General features: G+C 40.1%; 1 protein-coding gene and 1 long non-coding RNA gene across 3 annotated transcripts in view; one reads left to right on the top strand and one right to left on the bottom strand.

The window, feature by feature from the left end:
* Positions 1-840: 840 nt before the first annotated feature.
* On the bottom strand, positions 841-1,665 carry LOC120894790. Its single transcript, XR_005738236.1, has 3 exons — positions 1,353-1,665; positions 1,197-1,287; positions 841-1,108 (listed from the first exon to the last, which is right to left on the bottom strand). It is a non-coding gene; the product is annotated as an uncharacterized LOC120894790 (long non-coding RNA).
* Positions 1,666-5,903: 4,238 nt separating this feature from the next.
* LOC120898543 (cytochrome P450 306a1-like) overlaps positions 5,904-19,856 on the top strand; it is an 80,331-nt gene continuing 66,378 nt past the window's right edge. Inside the window, exons 1-2 of one of the 2 annotated variants that reach the window (XM_040304536.1) lie at positions 5,905-6,401; positions 6,781-6,842. The gene's annotated coding sequence lies outside the window, so the exon portion shown is untranslated. Of the gene's footprint in view, positions 6,402-6,780; positions 6,843-19,856 lie in introns of both variants that reach the window. The other variant, XM_040304535.1, reaches the window with a different exon arrangement.

Here is a 19,856-nt window from a genome sequence, read left to right as displayed (position 1 = left end):
ATTGAATAGGTAATAATTATATTTCATATATACAATTTATTTATAAATGTTTTTAATATTTTATATTTTCTTATCATAGGAAATATTACTCCAATTGAAAGCTTTTGGGATGTTTATGAACTGCTTTCTTTCAGACTATTTTTCATAAATCATAATGGAACAATAAAAAATATTGAACTTTTAATTTACTCGTTATATAAAAATTAAATCTCGTAGAAATCGATTCATCTTCAAGCAATTCATTTTTTTTATCGCAATTTAAAATATTTTTTATTCAAATAATGTAAACTGGTCAGTCGCCTGGATGACAAATCTGTAATAAAAATGCTGCTTGGGAATATTTTAAGGGATGTAACGCTTCTCCAATGTAACGTAGAGGGCTGAGCCTTACTTTTACCCTTTGGATAATATTTAATTTCATCCGCCCATTAGTTTAAAGTATTTGTTTTATTGCTATCCTTACTAGCAATGAGAATGAAATAGTGTGCAACTTTCAGGCGAGGGGCATGTACCCAGCCAACAATTTCCGAAGGCGCCCCGTGTAAAAAAATTTTACTTTAAGCTTTCCTTAAGTTTTTACACTAGCAGCAGCTAAAGTAAAAACTTTCAGCACGGCACAAACCGACGCATACATTCAAATACTTGAATTGCTGGTCCTGCTTACGCATACATTTGTATTTATCCCTCCCCTTATACGGACGTCACACGAGGCGTAAACTCAAAAAGTTTACGCTTGATTTGTATGGGAGAGCGTAAACTTCCTGTCAAAAGATTTCAGGGTTGTATGGCTGAAATCCAGTTTACGCCAAAGTTTACGCTTCGTGTGACGTCCGTATTATATTTTCGGATTGCTGGTTGTAGTAGTGACGTTTTTTCTTTTTGCTTTATGCACACTTTCGCATGCTATTTATTCATGTTACTCTTTCCACGTGCGTTTTGGCACACTCACACTCTGTATACGGAAGGATGCTTCACCCCTTCCAAATGCTGCGGTTGCTTTCTGTTACCCTTCCTCTCGTTCTTCCTTCTACCCTCTGCGCTAGGATATCCTCGACTGGTGCTGCGCGTGTTCAGCCGGCGCCTGTCTGGAAATGACGTCACGGACTGACTGTTGATGAAAATTAACCAATAATTAATCTATGTTTTTTATAACAAACTAAACAATATTTTGCACATAGGATTATAGAAACGCTTACCTTGATATTTTAAAACCGGACACCGTTTTCCTTCCGTCGATCGTTTTGCGGGATGTTGGCAACCGTCGATTAACATGCGCGTGCACTGTAACTTTTTAGACGACAAGCGTTAATTGAATGTATCCATTAAAGCACACACGAGGATAAGAAACTTACCTTAGAAATTTACAAAGATAAATCATTCCATAATTGAAGAAGAAGGACCACGACACAAAACGTAAACGAGCAAAGTACGGGGCACAAGAAATCACACATCACTCCAACTGTTATGAACTGCTTATGTTTTATTTAAACACGTATAACGTACATAATAAATACTGATACACGAAATACAAACACGTTAAAATGTACAACAATTTACAACGTAGGCCGCGCGCCAGCCGCACCGAGCGCCCCTGCCGAGAGCTCCTGCTGGATCGGCCTTCGTGCACACTCTGCTCGGCGCTCGGCACACACTAAGCCTTGCGCGCTTAGTGTGTGCGACAGTGTGCGTGTACACACTGTCGTCCCCCTGGACGTTGACCGGTGGCAGCGCAACTGCCACGGCAAGTCCAGGGGTCGGCACGCACGGCTGCCCACAACACCAACACATCCTTCCACAGTGAAAGTTCTGGACAGACTGAGGATGCCTAACACTCGGATGAGCGCGATAGCAGAAAAATCATGGGAGATCGAGAGAGATGTGTAGTCTCGGTTCAGCGGAATACGCATGCAGATGCATGCGTGTGTGTCACTCGAAGGATGTCGGTTTCCTCTTCTCTCGTTTTTCGTTCATAGGCCACACGATCGGCGTTGTGGCGTCCAAAATCTAGAGAAAGAAGACATGCTCTCTCGCTTTGGCACACAGGAAAGTTTTCCAATAGCTTCGGTTTTGCTGGTTGGGTAGAAGCATGGGGAGACGGTTAGAAATACGCGGAATTACGCGGAGGCGCAAGCGTGTTTTGGTTTCTACACAGTTTTTGCACTCACACAATTACACATGTGTGAATGTGTTCGCTCACTTTCAGCCCGACAGACAAACCCGACAGACAACCCGACAGACAAAGAGAACGAAATTTTCAGGCGAGGGGTAGGTAGAAACACGCGGTGGGGGTCCGGCCCAAGCACGGATCCGAAGTCCGTTCCCTACTAGCAATGAGAATGAAAAAGTGTGCGACTTTCAGGCGAGGGGCATGTAGAAGCATGGGGAGACGGTTGGAAATACGCGGAATTACGCGGAGGCGCGAGCGTGTTTTGGTTTCTACACGGTTTTTGCACTCACACAATTACACATGTGTGAATGTGTGCGTTCACTTTCAGCCTGCGCGCTCAGTTTGGTTTTCTGGCAGCGGCATGCGGGTATCGGTGTCTCGCTCGCACTAGTGCAGCGAGTGTTCCTCTGTGCGCTCCCCTTCTTGCCACCACACGAAATCGTCAGTTCAGCTCAAGCGTTCGCCGTGAAAGGCTGCGCGCGTGTTAGCCTAAGTCCCGGGCGATCGAAGTTTCGCTAAGTGTTGAAGTGTTGTGCACATTGAAATGAAGCTGCGCTTTTCTTTCACCATTTATCTTAAATGTGTGATTTGCGTTGCTTTATTTCAATGTTTATTTTTGCTGTATCGAACATCAACAACGGGATCCACGCGGTTAGACGGCTCTTTGAAATACGACGATTTTTTTATATTAAGAATTTGTGTGATTTTGTGGCAAGATTGTGTGAAGCTATGTGTGAAAATGCCCCATTATTTGCAATAAAAGTGATAAAATATAAACCAAGTTTGATGAGTTCAAGATTTTGTTTTTATTCGGGTGCACCAAGTCCGAATGAAGGGAAGCGCACAGCGCGCTACGAAAGAAACGAGCCGGAGGGGGTGTCAGTCCAGCGCAGCGCAATTCGCTGGAATCAAGTGGGAGGGGGTACCAGTTCAGCGCAGCGCAAGCCGAAAGAAACGGGAAGGAAGGGGTATGAGGAAAATACGATGAAACAGCGCGAGCGAGCGTTCTTTACTGCGAGAGCGCCTCGTGTATTTTAAAGGCAAGCAAGAGAGCGCATTCTCTCCGTGGTAGCGCTCCATTCGCCATTTTTAATTTTGAGCCCAAAACAACGGACTTCGGATCCGAGCTTGGGCCGGACCCCCACCGCGTGTTTCTACCTACCCCTCGCCTGAAAATTTCGTTTTCTTTGTCTGTCGGGTATCTTTTACGTTAAACTCAGAGATGAACATGTAAAATAAGAGTTATGTGTGTGGTTGTCCAGAGTAAGTTAAAAAAAGGTTAGCTAAACTGGGGATCTTTATTCGCGAAAGCCTGGACCAAAACTACAGTGGTGCGCCGTTTATCCGGGCTTCTCGAGACTTGACCTCGCCCGGATAAGCGAATAACACGGATAATGTGTCAAATGATATATTTTATCACCAATTCCTGATTAATTTTTGGAAAATTATCTTATTTTTGATAAAAATAACCCAGTTTTTATTACCTTCATGCTTTTTCCACAAGAATATTTGAAATTTGCCTTGAATTATCGGGTCTTTTGTTATGATAATGTGCTCTTTTAACCGCTTTTCCAAATATCCTCCTCATAACGCAATGTCACCTTTGTATTGAACTATTATTTCTCAACAGCACGGATAAAAGGTACCCGGATAAACGGCGCTCCACTGTAGTTTGTTAGATAGGTGTTCAATCAATATGACACCGCACGTGGAGGTTCCGTTCGCGATCAGCGCCAGTTGTCGTGGAAACCTGTTTCTAGTGCGGTTCCCGTTTTAACATGACTCCGCGACTCACTCAACCGTGTTGTTGGCTAGATATATATATATATATATATATATATATATATATATATATATATATATATATATATATATATATATATATATATATATATATATATATATATATATATATATATATATATATATATATATATATATATATATATATATATATATATATATATATATATATATATCGTTTAAAGGGCCGTGAGTGCCTTTTGCATTGAGCGCCGAAACGGATTTCGTCGAACGGAGTCCATGCTCTAGCCGAATAAGAAAACCTGTCTACACTCCATACTGGTGATGGGTAAAGTTGTCAAAAATTCGGAGTCGACTCCAATCCGACTCCGATAAATTCGGAATCGACTCCGGAAGGTAGGTCCGCGCTGCAATATCGTTCGGAAGTCGTTCGGAAGCGTCCGGAGTCGGAGTCGTCCAGAATCACCCGGAGTCGTCCAGAATCGCCCGGAGTCCCCCGGAGTCGTTTGGAGTCGTCCGGAGTCGCCCGGAGTCGCCCGGAGTCGGAGTCCTCTGAAGTCGTTCGGAGTGGTTCGACTCAAGACGACTCCGAACGACTCCGACTCCAGCGACTCCAGCGACTCCGGACGACTCCGAACAACTCCGGGCGATGCCGGGCGACGCCGGACGATTCCGGAAGACTCCGGACGATTCCGGACGACTTCGAACGACTCCGACTCCGGGCGGATCTAGTGGTTCCGTTTTGTCGGAGTCGGAATCGAACAAACAATAGTCGGAGTCGGATCGGAGTCGTGGGTGCGCTCAATACATCACTTCGCTAGTGTCAACCTCCTCCCTCATTCGGTCGCCGTCATGCGGTTGAGTCCAGTATCCCCAATATTCGAGTATTTGTTACAATCATCCGCTCTCGTTCCGCTTCTTTTTCTCGTTATCCCCCCTCTTTACACACACACACACACACAAACAAACAAAGAAAAACACAAACAAACACACACACACACACACACACACACACACACACACACACACACACACACACACACACACACACACACACACACACACACACACACTTGTTAGTTTTATGAGGATACTTAATCTCGGGTAATTTGTAGAACTTAAATTTTTGGGGCCGGTCTGGTGGTACAGTCGTCAACTCGTACGACGTAACAACATGCTCGTCATGGGTTCAAGTCCCGAATAGACCCCATACGTAGGACTGACTATCCTGCTATGGTAACAATAAGTCACTAAAAGCCAAACTCACTTCACTAGTGGGTACAGCCAGGCCTTGACCGAAAGCGGTTGTAATGCCAAAGAAGAAGAATAAGATTTTGTTTTTCAATACATTCTTCCTCATAAAAATATATTGTTTTCGAGGTATGAACCAATATGTAAGTTTATGCACATTATTTGTTAGTTCATTGATTCCTATACGTTCTTATATTTCATTGCATACATACTATTTCATGGGTTTTAATGCGTTATGGATTGATTTTATTGAAGTTCTTTCATAATAACTAGGATTATTTTTTCATTCTATAATTTTAATTTTTTCATGATCAGATCATACAACATTATTTTTATAAAATCTTTGAAACACTACTCATATATTGTACTACTCATATATTGAAACAATACTCATAGGAAACAATTTAATGATTGTTCAAGTATTTTTTGCCATATAAAAACAACCTCGAAGTTCATTTGCCTCTATCAGCAGAAGTATTTGTTTACTTTTGCTATTGCCGCAATATGCTACGGTATGGGGATATATTATTTTCTACGCTTGCTGATTGCTATTTGACAAGTTTGAAATAATTAGGAATGACCGTCAATACATAAACACGTATGCAATGCACGTAGTTACCATTTCACGTGTTAATATAAGTAAATAAAATACTAGAATTATTGTTATATACACAATATACACTCTTGCAGTTTTAAATGAAACGAAATCAATGGTTTAAATGAATGAGAGCGAAATAGAAAAATCCTTCGTTACTTGTTTTCTTGTTGTGTTGTGCTTAATGATGGAACGTAAACGAAAGTAAACCGAAAATGGAATGAAACTAATTGAGTGAGAAGAACACTAAAACTAAGAAAAACCAAATCTGAACGAACGCTCCCCTCTGGCTTTTTTGCTAGCTATGCAGTTCTTCGATGGCCAGCATTCGGAAGTTACGTACAACAATTAGAATAAATGGAGTGAATAAATGATTTACAGTGTTCACATTTACAAGTCTGAAGCAATTGGAATTCCAAATTTAGTGGTGGTGAAAGATATTTATGTGGAGGTTGGGAAGAGATGGCTGCAGTTGTTATTGGACAGTAGGAACCGAAGCATCGTGAAGTGTTTGCATTTTATACATCTGGTACATCTGGTTTTAGGAATTTAAAATAGTGACAGCATTTTTTGCGAACTATTTTTATGTTGGTCGGTCAAAATCATTGATTCAACAAGTGATTTGTAAGTGTTTTTTTTCTTTTAAGATATTGTATCTTTGTTTCAATACCCATTGTTAGCATGCTAGAACCATAATTCTTAGCTGTTATTTTGGAGATCGTCAACATATCTGTAAAAAAGCGAAAAAGTTTTGTGTGTATTATATTACAAATGAATAATTTACACGTTTGATCGAGCGTATATGAGGAACTCCATTTCTTCGACCTCATTAGTGTGATTTAGTTTTTAAGATTATTGTAAAACACGAGATTTTTCTTTCCGTATACGTGTAAATATAGTCCATAGACACACTAATACACATAACCAAAAATGTAAACAACACCTCTAATACAGGCGACCCTCGAAATACGACTCACTCGATTTTGTTTTTGATAATTTACAGTGGTCTTTATTTGATGACCTTTACATATAAAGAGGCGAGTGAGAATAATTAACCCAAAGTCGGTAAGAAATAAAAACATTACATACACATGTATGCAGATTCCCTAACTACCCTTATTTGAATATTTATGTAGGGTAAACAATTTTGGTAATAAAAAAAAATCATTGCAGGGTTTCCAAGTCACTTTAAAATGTGCACATAATTATTCACCGCATCCAAGATGTTTTTCAACAGCTTTCAAACGGTGTATTTGCTTCAACATGAAATTTCATTTTCAATACATAACAAAGAACTGTCCAATTCAATCCAGGTCCAAAATTACAATTATTGTGATGGAAATAAAATGTCCGATCTATATGGAATAACATTTTTTCACGCGATGAATAACAATGTTTACATTCGAAAGGAAGATGGAAACCTCTGTATCGATTTTTTAAATTAATTCGTGTATTTCATAAATCACAAGCTCATATTATAAATTAAAACTCTTCAACTCTGGCTTTAACCTTTGGATTGACAGATATTCGACAAACCGCTCTTTCGACTCACACTTTACTTTAGGGCTTACATCTCGGGGGTCTCCTATTCATCTAGTCTCGGACATACGCGGTGTACATTTTATGAAAATTTGGAAATACAGTCTGTTCTCGAGTTGCGCAGTTTTTGCGTTCCCGTTACATCCACGTTAACAGAATATCAGGTTTTCTTGCAAAAATGCATTTAACAAATATATAATTTTGATTTTAGCTATTGCTTTCACTCGCTAAACTATTAAAATCATTCGATAGAGTAAGTTTTCGAGTTACGTGAATTCCACTTATTTTTATTATTATACAGCGTCCACCACAACTATATGGACAGTCGTTTTTCACGATTTTCGGAAAATCTGTAAAAGACAGATTAAAAAAGGGGATTTTTTAGTTGTGCAGAATACTATTTCACATCTTCGTATATTTCGTACAAAAATCATTCAAAAATCGAGAAATAACATATTCTAGAAAGATTTTACAGAAAAATATGTTTTATAGATTTTTAAAAAGTGTTGAAGGTTTAAATTAAAAATAACGTTTTTTAAAGTTTTGAGAGTTTTTTAAGACTAATCATCAAAATATTGTTTAATATCAAAAGTTAAAAAAAAATTCTTTGCACGTAATATTGTTTTGAAAATTCAAACTAAAATATGTAAAAAGATTTTCAAAAAATTTTTTGAAATTACCATGAAAACCTGATCAATTTGGTAAACAATGGTTCAAAACTGATCTGATCAAACAAAAGCGACACAAAAACCCCACCAACAATTTTTAGCAGAATCTAGATTTTTGCTTATGTTACATGCATAGTTACGGAATGTAATGCTAGCCTGATATATTTTTCTTCCCACTGCCCACATCACCATCGATATTCTCTTAAACCGCCACAAAGGCGCTCGTAACCGTCTGCTTGTAAAATTTGATCGTGACTTGGTAAGGTAGTTTTTGAGCCTAAATAAGGACTGGCTGAATTAGTATGTGGTATATATATGTATTAGATAAGTATTTGTAATGCGGGTAGGAATATGTGCAATGAATATTAATGTAGGCCCTTTGCAATTGAATATCGTATTCGTCTGCACTTAATCCAAAACATTTATGGGCGCCTTTGTAGCGGTCCAAGGCTGGAAATAGATGAACCGAGATCGTCGCGGTGCCGTGAAAATCGCGTATGACTTGTACTGTCAATTTTGTAATTAAATCTGACAAACAGGCGAGATAATCGCGGTTCGTGTCTGGACTCATCCGAGGTCTGGTGACGATTGAATGTGCCGAGATGATTTTTTTTAATCAATTTGTGAATCAAATTATTTATTTCACATAGTTTATGCAAAATAAAATACAACATTCGTAACTCCACACGAGTTTTCAAACAAATCCACCAGAAAAATAAAAATAATCGGTTTGCGCTACCACGAAAATTTCAACAAAGCCGAAGTTGGGCATCTTTGCGAAACAGCAGGCGCAATTGGAGGCGCGCAAAATGGGTAGAAAGGAGGTGTCTTCATACAGAACATTTGGCCATCAAGGCTTTAGAAAAAAAACACAAAACCGACGGCAGTTTTCGACGGCAGTTGTCAAATGCGACGAATTTTAATGGTATACGGGTATGATAAATGAATTGTTTTCGTTTACTAAATATTTTTATAGCACAAAAAACTTGTATTTTGCATCCACACTTTATAAATCGGCATTTTCAACGTAATATTGCGGCTGCTGCCTGTAAACAAATATCGACGGCTGTTGTCAAACTGAATCTCAAAATGGGCAATATGCCAAACGCTAAAAATACACCTCCTCTATATTCTACCTTGGAGGCGCGGATGATTTGACAGCTGAACTGTTCTACAACTGTTTTAAATAACGCGCGAATTTCGCGATACCGCGACAATCTCGGTTCGTGTATTTCCAGCCTAAGAGGACATCGAAGGTGAAGTGGGTGGTGGGAGGAAAAAAAATATCAGGCTAGCATTACATTCCGTAACTATGTATGTAACAGTAGCAAATATTTAAATTCTGTTAAACAATCGTTGGTGAGGTTTTTATGTCGCTTTTGTTTGATCGGATCAGCTTTGAGCAGTTATCCACAAAATCGATAAGGTTCTCGTGGCAATTTCATAATAATTTTTGAAAATCCTTTTTCCTACTTTGGTTTGGATTTTTAAAACAATTATTGCAGGCAATTTTTTTAAATTTTTGATATTTTTCCAAGTTACATTTTGATAATTACTCTTATAAAACTTATTAAACCTTAGAATAAGTTATAAAAACACCTTTTAAAAGCCGTTAAAAAATATATACCTGTAAACCCATTCTAGAATATGTAATCTATATTTTTGAACAATTTTTAAATGTGTTAGTTTGTACAAAAAACGGATTTTCGAAATGTCTTAATGTTATGGTACGACCATAAATTTGTTTTTTCGTAATAAATCGTGTAAAAACGTTTGAAAAAAAATGGAAAAATATACGAAGATGTGAAATAGTATTCTGCACAACTAATACATTCACTGTTTTTATCTATCTCTTACGTATTTTCCGAAAATCGTGAAAAACGACTGTCCATATAGTTGTGGTAGGCGCTGTATCGATGGGGTTTGTTCTCCTATGTGGCAATAAGCCTCATACTCAGAGGAATAATCATCTGTTATTGAGCTAGGCTTTACTGTCTATTGCTCGTGGATTCGGTGATACACTGTTTCCAGATTTTAACATTTAATGTGTCAATACCAAGATGGTTTAAAGTGATTAGATGGTGGAATCTAGAGCATTTTGACAATCCGTCATTTGGCATAAGGTCCTCAGGACTCAAACCTTTGTTTACATTTTAATTGGTTCAAATAATTCATCTACGACATTTTTGTGAACAAATATACAGTGGAGCGCCGTTTATCCGGGTTCCTTTTATCCGGCGTTCCGTTTATCCGTGCTGTTGAAAAATGACAGTTCAACACAAAAGTGACATTGCGTTATGAGGAGGGTATTTAAAAAAGCGGTTATAAGAGCACATTATCATAACAAAAAACACTATAATTCATGGCAAATTTCAAATATTGTCATGGGAAAAACATGAAGGTAATAAAAACTGGATTACTTTTATCAAAAATAGGAAATTTTTAAAGAACTAATCAGAATTTGATGATAAAATATATCATTTAACTCATTATCCGTGTTATTCGCTTATCCGGTCGAGGTCAAGTCCCGAGAAGCTCGGATAAACGGCGCTCCACTGTACTTTTTTTTGACTATGTAAGCTTTTATTTAACATTGAAACATAGATCCTATTTTTGAATAGCCGTTTCTAAGACATCTTATGTTTATAAAAAAAGATCGGCTTTTTCGTATCGTTTTTGTGTGTATGTACAGTTATGCATCACGCAATAAATACAACGTTGATTTGAGCCAAATTTGCCACATGGGTAGTTTATAGTTCAGGGTATGATTTTTTGTACTCCTATAACCCCTAGATCCTCTTCATCCCATTTCCTTTCTCTTTTCTTGACGGTTTCATCAAGAATAATTATGTGAATATTTTGTTTAAAATTAAACACCCGATTGATTTTGCTCAAATTTGGAGAGAAGATTCTTTACAACGCTACAATACACTGAGAAAATTTTCATCCATTCCGGATGAGGGGATGTGATTTTTTAAAATCATAGTTCTACCTTTAAAAACTCCCTCCTCCTATTTGTCATTTGTTTACCTTTTAATCCTTAAATACAGTATGTTCCCGAGTTACACGGTTCTCGACTTACGGTGGTGGCAACGCTTTTTCGCATGCGATTTTATCGGACGGCCTGTCAAATTTTTATATGGGATTTGACAGATAACGTCGGACGACGAAATCGCACGTCCGACGTTATCTGTCAAATCCCATAGAAATCTCGTCCGATAAAAGCGCATCCGATGAGCGTTGCCACCGCCCTTACACGGATTCGGAGATATGCGGATTTCTAAATTTGACAGATCACATGTCACATCAGTACAATTTTCTTCAAGTTCGGTATAAATTGCATTCTTGCTAACAAATTGAAACCGCTTAAAAGCCTGAGAGCATTTCTACATACACCGAGAATGCAGCTGAGAAAATAACTGACAGCATGCTTTGACAGCGACTGACAGCATTTTCGGTGAGAGAATTCTCCTCGGCATGCAAAGAACGATGGAGCTGAGAAAAAATTGAATTGGCAGTTTATAGCGATCAATTATCAATTATAGTTTGCATTTTTGCCGTCTAATAATTGTAGATATATTATTAAAAAGTAAAAGAAACTTTTTTGGCTTCATTTTAACAATTAAAATGGATTTTTTCAACATCATTTTAAAAGTCTCATCTCGGCGCTTTTCAGAGCTTCTTGTGTGCAGATCGTGAGAATTTGAGCGTGAAAAACCGGTTGTCAATTCTCTCACAGCCATCTCTCAGCTGCAGTCTCGGTGTATGTAGAAACGCTCTGAAATATCAGAATTTTCTGCACGAATCATATCAAATAAATGATAAAGTGTATAAAACTACTTAATTAAATTAAGAACCTCCGAGTAATCAATAGTATTTTAGTCAAAAAACGTGAAATTCGACTTACGCGGATATTCGAGTTACGCGGATTCGTCGGGAACGCAGAAACCGCGTAACTCGGGAACAGACTATATACCATATCTACATTTTATTACATTAATATCTAAACCTTATCCTCCAACTTCAACTACACCTCAAACTTTTCTACTCATTATAAATGTTGAACTTGTAAACAACGTCAAATAAAATACTCTTAAGGACTGAAGAATATAAGAGCGTTTCTACATACACCGAGACTGCAGCTGAGAGATGGCTGTGAGAGAATTGACAACCGGTTTTTCACGCTCAAATTCTCACGATCTGCACACAAGAAGCTCTGAAAAGCGCCGAGATGAGACTTTTAAAATGATGTTGAAAAAATCCATTTTAATCGCTAAAATGAAGTCAAAAAAAGTTTCTTTTACTTTTTAATAATATTTCTACGATTATAAGACGGCAAAAATGCAAACTATAATTGATCAATCGCTATAAACTGCCAATTCAATTTTTTCTCAGCTCCATCGTTCTTTGCATGCCGAGGAGAATTCTCTCACCGAAAATGCTGTCAGTCGCTGTCAAAGCATGCTGTCAGTTATTTTCTCAGCTGCATTCTCGGTGTATGTAGAAACGCTCTCACCGAAAATGCTGTCAGTCGCTGTCAAAGTATGCTGTCAGTTATTTTCTCAGCTGCAATCTCGGTGTATGTAGAAACGCTCTATGACACAGAATTACACGTGCTTTTTCAACTGCGTACACAACGTGAATTCCCCTTTTTATTATCTTTTTCTGACAGCACGGCCGGGTTGCCAAGATTTTTCAATTGTACGAGGTTTGGACATTATTCGGTTGACAGTTGATGTAAGAGGTTGACGTTTATGATCCACATACGCCTACAAACTTAATATGTTTCTTCTTATTATTATTATTTGGCAAAAAAATCTTTTTCATAATAGACTTGTTTACATCATTCATGGGCGAGGCGTGGTGATTTATTGGAGTAGAAATGTTGTGTGTCAGGGCTATAGTTTTTGTTTTTTGATATTACAGTAGAACGTCGATTATCCGGGGAGTTCGGGACCGGACGGTTGCCAGTTAATCGATTTACACGGATAATGTTCCAAGAAATGTCAAATACATATAATATAAAATTATAAAATCCACTAGTTTTATGATTAATTCACCTTGAATCAATCGATTAATCGTTATTAGCATATTATTTTCATCAATAACTATAGGTTTAACAACTATTCATGAACAAAACTGAATTTCGAAAATACCACTAGACACTACAAAGCTGCACAAAAAACTGGTTGCCCATTTGACTATCGCTGCAAATGTTCATCGTACGTTTGAACAGCTAGGTTTGAAGCCGCCCGCCTCCAGATAATCGACGTTCTACTGTATTTACAATTACGCGTTTGTTTACAACATTACCAAAGATATGTATCAAATATTATCGCTTAAATACAGGTATTAGAAAAGTCACTGTAGAAAATTTTGTATGCGCCACAATTTTCATGTGTTTTTTTTAAATATTTTTTTCATTTATTTCCCCAACAGTTCGGTATGTTGTTGCTTGGTTTACTCAATCCTCCATGTCTGATTCCTTTTGCTGTTACTAAATGGTATCTTCTTCTTCGTATTTGGGACAACAACCGCTGTCGGTCAAGGCCTGCCTGTACCCACTAGTGAAGTGAGCTAAGGCTTTCAGTGACTTATTGTTACCATAGCAGGATAGTCAGTCCTACGTATGGCGGCTCGAGACCGGCCCACTAAATGGTATATTAAGGCCTAATTAGACGGAGGAAAATACTGTCATGCGATTTTGGAATCTGTCCTTCAAACAGGGTTTGACAGATAGATGCCAGTCGGAAAATCGGAATTCGGCATGCTCATTTCCGATTTGCTCCCGAGTAGATTTTTTTCTGGTGATGTCGAAAGAGCGAATTGAATTTCCTGATGATGACGTACAAAAACAACAAAAATGGGAAACAACGAATGATTCTTTCGGATAAAGCCAAGAAAATCAATAAATTAAATAATAAATGAGAAAGGTGGCAGAATAATTCTCTTGCATTACTACACGCACGAGAGGCATTTTGTGCCAAAGTCTTAAGGGCCAATTATGTGACTCGAGTGTTTGAAAAAAAAGTATCAAAAATGCTCATTTTCTATTATGATCCGTGTTAGAGAACTTGATTTGTTTCTGGTTTGAAATCTAACTGAACGAAAGTCATTTGCTTTACCTGATTCAAACGGATACCGATTTTTGTCCAACAGCTTTCTGTCAGGTTAAAGCTACGGAAATCGTTTTGTTTTATAGTTTAACTTCTAAATTCTTATTTTTAAACCACACGTATTGCATGTAATTACATGCGTCCCCCGAGTTACGACCCCCTCGAGTTACGACGATTCCCGCTGCGCAAAGCGACGGAAGAAATCATGGAGTTCTGAGAATTTTATCATGCCTTCCTTTTCTCTCCAACGGCAAATTTGTCAAGCAGCTCGTCGAGCTTCCCGTCCCTGGCTCCGCCTCATACCCCTCGCCTGACCGCGCTGTCGAAGGTTTGGATGTGTTGGTGCGTCAGACGGCCAATCGCTGTCAGCCGTCGTCCGTGCTTTTTCCCTCCATAGCGCCATCTCTTTCTCGCTTGTGGTCAATGCTCGCGAGCTGTTGTGGCGCCTAAAAATGCCGTTAACAAACATTGTGGCGATGAAGTTGCATTTTCACAAATCAAACCAAAAAATCGCAATGAGTTCAAACACTGCAATGTAAAAATGACTAAGGCATCGCTAGTTTACGCTGGAGGGTTTGTTGTGCAACGCGCTGAACCTTAATTCACATTGACACGTTCAGCCCGGCGCTGATTTTCATCAACTTTCCGTTCCACCAGCATCAAGAACGCAAGCTGATTGTGAAGCCAGCATCCTGGAAAGTTCACTGGTAGTCCCTGGGACATGTTCTGAACATCGTGCTTAACATCGTGCTGAACGTGTTAAGCATTAAGTATAACTTTGTTACCCTAAGCTTTTGCTTTCGTATGCTGTAGATTACACAGATATGCTGTGCCGTCTGCGCAAGGGTATGAGCGTGCGTGTGTGTGCAACACTTTCGCCAAATGTGTTTTCTTCCGGAATGTTATGATCCATCGGTCAAAGAAAGGAAGGTGTTCATGAAAGGCGGAAAGACGAATTGAGGCCCCTGTCAATGGTAACTGATGACCGGGAGGAAGGGGTACTGTTACACAGCTGTTGGAAGATTGAACGGTATACTTAAATTGCCGGTGGATGGGGGGGAAGGGGGGGGGTGGCCATGGGACCCCTACGATCATCGGTCACAGGCCCTAAAATTGTAGTAGCCATGGAGGAAGGGGAGGTGCAAATGGTTCTCCAGCCACGGAGCCCTAAAGACCATCTTTCCGGGGGCCCTTGTGGCTAATAATCTGTCCACTTGTAGACATACGGCATACTACAGACTAGATATCTTCGGCGACCGCCTAGTCCGCCTATCGTTAGATCCTCCGCTGGTTCATGGCGGTGTTATTTTTATCGTGGAGGTGCATCCTTCCCCCTGCCTGCAGTGTATGCATCGAGCAGGAGACAGTGAGGCAGAATGCAAGCTACCCGCTGGATAGGAGCGGTCGCGCGGCAACGCCATCATTCCGCACATTTGCATACCCGTCGTGGGTTCTAACCGCGTATGAACCGTCCGCCGTAGCAAGGGCTTAGTTACCGGCTACGTGGTACTCAAGTCCTGAAAAGGCCGGCATGATCGCGTAGGCCATTACGCCAATAATAATAATTATAAAAATAAGAAGAACTAAGCATAGCAGTCCACACTCGGGGAAGGTTTTTGTTTTGAATTTGGTGCTGCCGGGTCTACCGCTGGGGCGCGACAAATGCACGGAATGCACTCGACCAAAACATGAACCTACCGATCCGAACCCATTCCAAGGCATTGCCAGTCAATCGGCGTCATGATAACTACTCCAAACTAACAAGCCACCAGATTCTGGACGGACAGGTGCAGCACCATACGCGCATCATAATAAACAAATCCAGAATCCTCTTTTGTATGGATACAATTAAAAATGTTGTTTCCACTTGCGTCCACTAGCTGAATTAGAAAGAAATGTGCTTCATATCACACGCACGTTTGCTTCGATCGTGTTTCTTTTTAACACCCCCAACAGCAGAACCGATCGCAAAGATGCCAATGCCAATGGTCTCTCAGGTAGCGAGATCGAAAATGCATGGACTTTGTAGCCGCAGCGGATGAAAATGTACGCATCAGAATAAAATAGTTTTGGGGTTTCCAAACGCACGCACTCACACAAACACACAAACACGCGTGTGAAAACTCTCTCTCACACACACACACACACACACTCACACACACACACACACACACACACACACACACACACACACACACACACACACACATGCACGTACGCGCGAACGCAAGCACGCACCCACGAAAGCGCGCGCGAGCACGCGCCCCCGAAGTCACGCACGCGATCACGCACCCTCCACCCCTTTTTTTTGCTCCGCCGCCATAAATAGTACGTCCATTTCGAAAACAGATGGCGCTAAACCTGCGCAGGCCTGCGCAGGAATAGCTGAAGTCTCGCGCGGGAGACCAGCCAAAATCTGCGCTTTGGTACATTTCCTGCGCAGGAAACTGCTCGAATTTGCGCAGCGGGCATGACGGTTAATTAGCTCATCCACGGCGGTTAAAACAGGCGTTCAAAAATGCTGCTTGGGTTTGCGATAAACAGGCGTTACGCGTAACGCTAGTGTAACGTAGAGGGCTGAGCCTTACTTTTACCATTATTTTTTGTTTAATGCTGTCTTCATACTTATTTTGGTGCAATGAGCTTATTATAACTTGATTTCAGTTAAAGAAATGTTAAAAAATGATTTTTGTTACAAAAATCCTCAAGATTTTGCTTACAGCAACACTTGGTACAGCTATGGCGAATTGCTAGGAACGCTACAGTCATAATTTGTGGAAGGCTGGGCAAAATGGGCATGTTAAGTAGTTTGCTGAATATTTCTTTAAATATGCCACAAAATACAATTTTTCTTTCATTATTGTATGCCTCCTTCCTTTATCTATGGATAAAAATAGCCACATAGAATGAAAATAACTTGAAATCATGAAAACAGTGTAAAATAAAAATTAATGTTTTACAAGCAGCTATTATGACTCGCGGGGTAAAATGGGCATAGGCATGGGGCATGGGCATATGTAAAAAAACTGTGAAACATCAAAACAGTGGGGCAATATGGGCCACAACAACCGCGCTTAGGTAATGGTCTATGCTTTTGTGCATGTTTCGTGAAATGTATTTTCGTTCTATCTTTTGTTTTGCTGGTCAGGAAATCCCTTAAAATTCTTCCAAAAATATGTTATCAAAATTTAAACAGTTTTTACACGTTTCAATCTACAAAATCGAATGTTTTGAAGCTGTGCTTGTTATCATTATTGAGGCGACAAATACAACACCATATCCTCACCAAGCGCCGTATGTCAAAAGCATCTGCCAATTTTGCCCCACGTGAAGCATTTTTTTATTTTTGTTATATTAGTAAAAATACGCATTCTTGCTTTGCCTTGCTTTCTTCAGACAAATTGTATAGAAAAATCATATCTTTAAAAATATATCATGTAAAACTTGAACGCATCCTTATGACACTGGTTTAAGCTTATTTTCGAAATGGCAAAAATTACATCAATATGCTACTAAACCTTACCCAAGCGCCACAGATTAAGCTTAAACGACTGGAAAATTGAATATCCATAGAAAAAAAATGAAAGCTCCACAGCTTCATTGGTTTGATCAATAGATGGCGTATTACAACTCATCATAATATTGCTATCCTTTTCTTGCAATGTGTTTCAACAAGTTTCATCTTATCATGACCTATATCAGTGATCAGATATATAGTGTGATCAGATACGTGGGTATCAACACCAACGACCATTACTCAAATCTCACTTGCGTCATTGCTGGTGGTTTCCATTGGAGTTTAGTATTTAAACAATCGTATCGCCGTTCTAGTTCTAGCGATGCATAACTTCAATGCGAAACCCATACAACAGTACAGAGGAAATGAGAAAGCTCTCCTCCAAGCGATGAAGCTCAACTGGTTGGGGTATCCCACCAACAGAGAGCGCCACCAGCTTTTTTGCTATTTTTAGAATGCATGAGTCGTTTGCCGTCTGCTAAACGAAGTCTTTCTATATTCCGTTTAGGTAGAGAACTTGAGTCGTTTAGAAGCCGTTTAGTGGTCGTTTAGTGGATTTGTGGCACTTGGGATATGTGCCTGATTTGCGTTGTAATCTTTTCTCAGTAATGCGTGGTGATGCTGCTGGTATGAAAGTGGTGTATGAAAACGGAGTGGTACAGATTTATCGTGGTTCAGAAATTGTCGCGTGTGGTTCACGGGTTGGAAAGTTATACCAGCTAGATTTTCGTTACATGCAGCGTGGTGAATATTCGATGATGACGACAAGTCAAGTGTCTAATGAGCTGGAATTGTGGCCCGTTGCGCTCCGTGATTTTTTAATATTTTTCTTGTTATTTCTGCGTCTCTGCGTTTTCTGTGCATTGGATTGTTGTCTGTTCTACTGACTATTAAGCTGTTTCATATAATCGTTTCGTCTGGGCGAACTGTTTCGCTGCACCGCAACTGTAGTTTCCTGTTGTTTTTTTCGGCTTAGCAGTGCTGTGCTGTGATTACGCGTGATCTAGTGATGGCTATTTGCTTCTCGTGTGCTGAACCACTAGAGGCCACCGGCTGCATCATCAGTTGTGCATATTGTGACGCTACGTTCCACCGCGGCTGTTGCAAATTGCCCCCCGAGCTGATTGACGCAGTATTGTCCAATGTCTACCTGCGCTGGAGCTGCATTGGCTGCACTAACATTCTTAAAAATCCGCGCTGCCGTTCGGTAAAAAAAATAGGCGTCCAGGTCGGTTTCCAAGCCGCCCTCACCTCAGCCGTAGCAGCTATCGGCAAGCTCATTGGGCCTATTGTCGCCGAAGTTCGCAGTGGTTTCACCCTCCTTCAAACTGCATCCACGCCTCACACTCGGAATCCTGATCCTCGACCTGCTACTGGTAGAAAGCGGAGGCGCGTAATCGAGCATTCGGCATCTTCTGGTGTTAATAGAATTGTAAACAATCGCGGTAACATCCTTTGTGCCGCGTCATCGCCAAACGCATACACCAACACCACGATTGCCGTCCAGCCGGCACCTACACAACCGCATGAACTAGTGGGAACCGATCCACTATCATCACCGCCTCAAACTGCACCTCGTGAGCCTTTCACAGACAGGATCTGGATCTGGATCTGGAGCGGGATAGGCGGCCGCTTAGCAACAGCCGTCACTGTGGAACAAGAGGTCGCTTCTGTAAAGCGTCGCTTAGCCACCGAGGACGTTATAGTTATAGTGTTGAACCTGATTGCCTGGACATCATCCAGCTTTACTAACATACTTCACGCTCCCGCAATGCAGTGTACCGTCATCTCAACCCCCACGTCAAGCAGATTTCAATTTTAGACGAACTAATTTCACTGATCTCGTTTCTGCACACTTAAAAATATTTCACGACCTCGGTTAAAAAAACTGCCGAAATTCGTCGGCTCTTTCGATTCTTGCTGATATGTCAGTTGAAAATTTCCCATTGCCGATAATCAGTGCCATTTAAAACTGAAATATCAGTTAAACAAATATTTTAACCGAAACTCGGCAACACAACATGCCGATTACATACGTTAACACTGCTGTCACCGAGGTCATCCGTCAAAATAACCGAAATTTCGGCCATGCTATTTGAGTTAGCCGAGGCTCGGTTTTCTATCTGTCATTCATCATTTAGTCGATGCAGAAACCTTTCGGAGTGATTTTGTGTTATAAAATCAATAGTGTGAAAAATAAATGAAAATATGACACCCAGCGTGAAGAAACCGATCATCA

This window comes from Anopheles arabiensis, chromosome 2, assembly GCF_016920715.1.
Source record: "Anopheles arabiensis isolate DONGOLA chromosome 2, AaraD3, whole genome shotgun sequence".
NCBI classification, from domain to species: Eukaryota; Metazoa; Arthropoda; class Insecta; order Diptera; family Culicidae; genus Anopheles; species Anopheles arabiensis.
The sequence above is the reverse complement of the archived record's forward strand: the minus strand, read 5'-3'. Positions and strand labels throughout refer to the sequence as shown.